The sequence below is a fragment of the Oreochromis niloticus genome, unplaced genomic scaffold (genome assembly GCF_001858045.2).
Source record: "Oreochromis niloticus isolate F11D_XX unplaced genomic scaffold, O_niloticus_UMD_NMBU tig00007810_pilon, whole genome shotgun sequence".
Taxonomy (NCBI): domain Eukaryota; kingdom Metazoa; phylum Chordata; class Actinopteri; order Cichliformes; family Cichlidae; genus Oreochromis; species Oreochromis niloticus.
The window spans coordinates 4418-10807 of record NW_020328778.1 but is presented as its reverse complement, the minus strand read 5'-3'; the positions used below and the strand labels follow the sequence as shown (position 1 = coordinate 10807).

General features: G+C 41.8%; 1 long non-coding RNA gene across 1 annotated transcript; it reads right to left on the bottom strand.

Annotated features, from left to right (window-relative positions):
* Positions 1-2890: 2890 nt before the first annotated feature.
* Positions 2891-3230, bottom strand: LOC112845534 (uncharacterized). Its single transcript, XR_003218375.1, has 2 exons — positions 3197-3230; positions 2891-3020 (listed from the first exon to the last, which is right to left on the bottom strand). It is a non-coding gene; the product is annotated as an uncharacterized LOC112845534 (long non-coding RNA).
* Between the last annotated feature and the right edge of the window lie 3160 nt (positions 3231-6390).

The window sequence follows — 6390 nt, the reverse complement described above, 5'->3', positions numbered from 1 at the left end:
AGACTAGAGCAGCTGCTGCTGATGGGACTATTGGTGGGACAGCTGATGGTAGTGTGACAGCCACTGAGAGTGAGACGACTGCTGCTCAGGGCTTAAGTACGGACTCTGGTGGTGGTGGTGCTCATGGTACAGATGAGCTGGGACTGCTAGTCGACTGGCCTGAGAGGATTAATGTGCCAGACATTGAATTTACTCTGGACGGACCGATGATGGAGCAAGTGGTACAACTATTTAATCCACTAACTGGCACCAGAGGGAGTCATGGTATTGAACTCATCTCTGGCTTAATATACTTTCTGGACTCCACATATCACTGACACAGTTCAATTAATGACTGAAACATAATAGCAGCAAGTGGAAAGACTTCAAAATATCTAGATGACTGGATACATATAATGTGAAAAGTTATAATACGTGTTTACTATGTACCATTGAGTAGTGGAGATACAAGAACGAGCTGTGTGACACTGACGATAAAAAATGTTGAGTGATTTTTAAAGTGTATAAGAAGGAAGTTGTGAAATGGAAAGTATACAACTGAAACTGAATCTCGATAAAGTCAACTTGATTAATCTAAAAGTTACAGCTGTTGATATTGATAAATACAACTATAAAGCAGTGACAGTAAATAATTAAAAAATAAAAAAGTGTATAGTAGGTCTTGAAGTGGCTCAGTATAGTGTAGTAGATATAAAGTGGTTTAGCGTGTGTTTGATGTTGTGACAGTTCACACCGAGCACATTATGTTTTGCTTTGTACAGATTATGCTTTGTACAAACATAGTTCTGAAAATACTGGACTCCAGTGTAAAATGTGAATAAAAAAAAGAGCAAGCAGTGATTTGCAAATGTGAAAGGCAAAGTTTGTTCACAGTAGAACATAGAAAACATGTCAAATGTTTACACCGAGACTATGTCGTTAAAAATAAGTCCATTTTAATTTGATGGCAGCAATATGTTTCAAAACAGTTGGGATGGGGCAAGAGAAGGCTGGAAAAAGTGTTACTAAAAAGAAACAGCTGCAGGGATATTTTTTAAAAGTAACAGGTCAGTTACATGATTAGATATTAAAAGAGCATCTTAGAGAAGCAGAGTTGCTCTGGAGGAAATATGGGCAGAGGGTTGATCAATCTGCAAAAAAACTCCATTAACAAATTGTGCAACAATTTCAGAATAATGTTCCCAAGTGTAAAGTTGCAAAGACTTAAAATGTTCCATCCTCTAGAGGCATAAAAATATATTTTATCAAAAGATTCCGTGACTGGAGAAATCTCTTTGCAGAAACAATGAGGCTAAAAGCCATGATGTCAGTGATCTTCAAACGCTCATAGGAAAGTTATCATCATGGAGCATTAAACAGACACGATTCTGTCCTGGAAATCAGTGCATTTCCTGTATCCTTTGGGGCAACAGACCTGAGTCACACTTTTAGAGAGGTACCTGATGAGGTGGATTGAGAGGAATATCCATGATGCATGGCAGTTTGTTCACTCACTTCCTCTCCACCACAGCTTCCGAAGCGCGGCCAATCACAGAGCTTGCTCTCCTGATCCAAGAAGAACACATCAAAGTGCACTGCACTCACCTGAACTGACAGAACACCTGTCATTAACATTTTGGTGCACACACAAGCTTGTTCTCAAAAACCCGCCTGCCCATCCACTGCTTGTGTACAGCCTCTGTTTTGATCTTCCAGGTCAGCAAATGTATAAATGTGGGTGTCCAGGTATTTGTATTCCTCCACCACATCATATCAGCGGGTTCAGTATCTTATACTTTTGTCAAGATAATGCACACTGCAGCCCATTTGTATCTACAGTTATCAGAAAGAAGCCATAACCAAGTTACATGGATTCTTTTTTTTAATTACTTCATGTCATACAGGTAAACTAGTTATGTTATGTGCAACGCTGTCATGTGCCACTCTCTGTTTCAAATTCATGCAAGACATCCAGAGTACTCTGATGACATTGACAAGGACAACTCCAGTTTACATGGGAAACAATTATTTCATGTTCTTGAGATTATTTATTTACACTTTTTCAGAAAACGTACATACAGGTCTGATTCAAAACTGCATATCTATTTTTAATGCATGTTGATGGGGCAAAAATATTCCTGAGATGCTGTTAACATTATTAAATTTGAAGGCTATTATACAGTGGTATTACTTTAAACTGAGTAAAACGGTATTTTGATAAAAGTTAAGGTCTCCGTTTGTTTCAGAAAAAGCATTCTGTCATTTATTTGCTTTTATTATTTATTTATATGCCCTCCGCGGACCATCTCTGCACTGCGTGGGTGATTAGTGGGTCCGTGCACAAGTGCTGCACACAGGGACAAGGCGCACTAATTACGATCAGATCTTCCCTGGGCAGCTAGAGGTGATGAACTGTATGCCACTTTTCATTGGCATACATTAAGTACAATGTTTTATTGCCTACGGTGGGGCAGGTCACATACTGGGTGAAGGTGGGCAGTGTGGAGTCCAGCGAGACATGATTAAAGTCCCTGATATTAGAAGAAGAGCAGTCGGAGATTGCGTCTGCAGTCTGCGGACCACAGAGAGTCACAGGCTGCCTCCACGGATACTAACGGCTAATAGCTCAATGTTTCTGTTGCAGAGTTGTTCTTTCACAGCAATGTGCCCAGAGGTCCCACAGTGGTCTTTAACAAACACTGCCCAGTCCCCTCCTTTCCTCTCACCGCTGTCTCTCGTCTTGTCCGGCCGCAGCAGCTGGAAGCCGGGCAGCCTACTCACAGAGGAGTACCGGGCAGTGTCGGGGTACTGCCACTGTGACCGGTTAGCGTCATTAGCTCCTCAATCATATCAGGGAGCGATCTCACATTTACAGTGATTACAGGAAGGAGAGATGGTGTGTAAGGTGTCCTTATCGGGAGACATCACCCCCGTCTCTTCCCTCACTGGGGACGTAGGGTCTGTCTGCCGGTAGCGCAGCTGCAGGGCGCAGCGCTAACAGCTGATCCCTAACGTAAACAAAGGAGCCATGCGCCGAGTGTCTAATTACGGGTGAAAAAGTGGAGAGAAAAGAAGAGAAAAGTCAACATAACTAGCACGGAGCGCTAATGCATGATGGCAGAATCTGATTGCTAAGACATAAGTTAAAGGTTAAGAGAAGTAAAGAGGAAAATAAGAAAGAAGCTCAGAAATGAGCAGAGCTAGCTCTGCTCATTACCTGTTAGCTGCCATAACAGGTAACACAGTTAAGGTTCAGCAAAAGTATTCTGTCATTTGTTTGCTTGATCATGCCTTAAACACATCAAAATGCATAGTGGGATTATAATACAAGTCAATACTGTGACAAGCACTGGTACCGAATAGGCAATCACTTAGCAGCAAGGTGAATCGGTGATGCATTAGTGTGGTCTGCACTTCCTCTTCTTTGATTGGGTGAAATGAGTTGAAAGTAATTGATGAGGGAACCATGGGGAGTGCCCTGCATAATTTCAATAAAACGCCGTTTTAAACGCCGTTACAGCTGGCACAGAACGCCGTAAAAAACGCCGTTTTTATGCATCTATGAACGGCGTTTCCTGCCGAGTGGCGGAAAAAACGGCGTTTTCGTCTGTCTTTGAACGCCGCTTTTTACGTCACTCGGATGGTGCGTTCAGGCGCCATGTGAGAGTCGGAAAAAACGGCGTTTGTCGAAACAGAACGCCGTTTTTTCGGCGTTTTGAAAAATTAAACGGCGTTTTTTACGCCGTTTCTTAATCAAACGGGTTAGAAACGTGGCGAATTTGGCACTAATGGCTTGCCATACACGTGGGGCGCGTTTGACTCGCGAAGAAAACCATTGTGTGTTGCATTTTGTGCACACGCCCGTACCGCGCCAACCGCTGGAGTTGGAAAATATGAACTCCAGCGTCAAATCGCGCCCCGACAACCAATCAGGAGGCCGGTGACGTGACTGTAACCAGGTCACAGGGCAGATCAAACCAAAGCCCTTCATTCTTCATTCAGTATGGAGGAAAAACTCATCACTGCCGTGGCTAATCACCCAGAGCTGTATGATGCCAGCTGCTACTTCTACCGAGACAGGAATAAAAAGGACCGAGCTTGGAGGCACAGAAGTGAGGAGATCGGGCAACCTGGTAAGTTCATTCATTCTCCTTTTTAATTTTCAGACTGACCCGATAAAGCCGCGCAAAAGCTAGCAAGCCCGCCTACTGTCCCGCTATTTTCCCACTGATGTACAAATACCTTTCCGCTAACAAGATAATGTGTTTATTCAGAGGACATCTGCAGCACAACACATCTGGCACAACTTCCTCCCACATTTCCGGTCCACGTGCCTGGAAAGATGCAATTTTGAGGCTCGATGGGTTTTTCTTGGACACGGGTTGAGGTGCGAATGTGCACGTGTCAAATTAGGGGCGTTAGGGCGTTTCGCTCGCCTCTATGGCGTTCGGTGTGAACGCAGCCTAATAATTAACGTATGAACAAAATAAAGTTCAACATCAGTAACATAGCACCCACCCAGCTGTATAGAAACTCCGTCATGCTAGCTAGCACGCAGTACGAAAATGTCAGCATACCAAAAATAAACTCCACCTAAAGTTGGTTTATATCTGACTCAGATAGACTGCAGGTCATAACTTCTTACCTGAAGTTCAGTTCACCTGACACGCGGACCGGCGGCCGCTTCGGGTCTCTCCTCTTGTCTCCCTTTTCCTTCATCCACCTGCTGGCTTCCACCACTTGCTAATGTTATTGAATCTGTGGAAGCTCCGCGATATCCACCACACGAAGTAACGAGTAACGAGCCTATCTAAATCCCAGTAACGAGTAACGCGTTCCTGGTTTTGGCATAATAACTAGTTACCGTGCTCGTTACCACAATAATAACGTAGTTACTGTAACGCGTTACTTAATAACGCGTTAGTCCCAACACTGGTCATCACAAATAAATTACTAGACATGGAGGTAGAACCGCAGGCTTGGGTGAGTTTGGTAGATTGTATTCTTATGTTGTTGCATTTTGAGTTTTGTATTTGCTTACTTAAAGATTTTATTACTAGTTAGTTTAATTGAATTATATTCTCAGGACTTAGTTTTAGTTATTTGGGTTCTCTTCCTGATATAGTTTGTTATATTTGTTCCAAGGGCTTAGATTTGGCATGGACGGAAGGGACATGTCCCCACCAATATCCAGCGATCATTGAATTGTCCCCACCAATAATTTGATCTCTTCGAGTAAAGAAAAACAAAACCGATAGAAAGAAAAACCGATCTGTCAACGTCTCATTCATCCAGCGGTGCAGAAAGAGTTAAATTACGTTCTCTACTGGAGTCCTACATCATGTGACAAATATGGCCAATGTGATTGGCTGTGCCTTTCAGGGAGCTCTGTTTAGTTTTAGCAGCGGCAAGCCTGCACTGCGAGGACCTGCAAGGAGGAGAGGAGGATGGCAGCAAAAGGAAGAACCTGGATATAAGAAAGTATTTTTTAAAGAAACCTGTAAGTCACTTAAGTCAAGTTCACTCATAAAATGTGTCCGTCATAATAACTTTACAATCTGGAGAATCCCGAATTTCATTGCCCCTCCCGAAAATATCCCGGAGCCACCATTCTCCCCAGTTTCTCCCGATTTTCCACCCAGATAACAAATTGAAAAACCATATCCCAGCTTGGCACTGCCAATTCCAGTTTCCATCAATGGCTACTACTACTGCAGCTACTTAGTTTTAATATTACTCTTATTACTCTTTCTGGGTTGCAAAATAAACTTTTAACATATTTTCAGGCGAGAATGTAGCTGTGTAAACTTCAAATATCTGTGTTATTGTACTTCCATTATAATCAATCAGCTCCCTTTTGTCCACTTAAAATATGTTTACAGAACTATTTTTGTATTGTTGCAATTTCAGCTGTCCTCTTGGCCAGATTACTCTTAAAGAGAAATTTTTAAAGTACACAATTTTTTTTAACTGCATAAATAAAGGATACATAAAAGTCACTGCCAAAAACTGATTGCGGCTTCTACCTTGTTACAGGAATGTTGTTTGTTGCTCAAGATGACTTGACATAATTCATGAGGAAATATTTGACATATGTTTCACATATTATAGATCAACAAGTTATTTATAGCACCGGAAATCAGTTTTGGCAGACAATCACTTTTTGGCACAACACCTGGTCCTCAGGTGGACGCAGCCTCTGAATTTGGACACCCCCGGCCTGTTTCTGGCCGGACAGTAATAACGGTGACATTTAACTTATTTTATCTGATAAACAAACATTGTAAAATTCAAGTTTACATATATATATATATATATATATATATATATATATATATATATAGTTTATTAGTCCTTTATTATTCAGGTAAAAATCTCATTGAGATTTAAAATCTCATTTCCAAGAGAGAC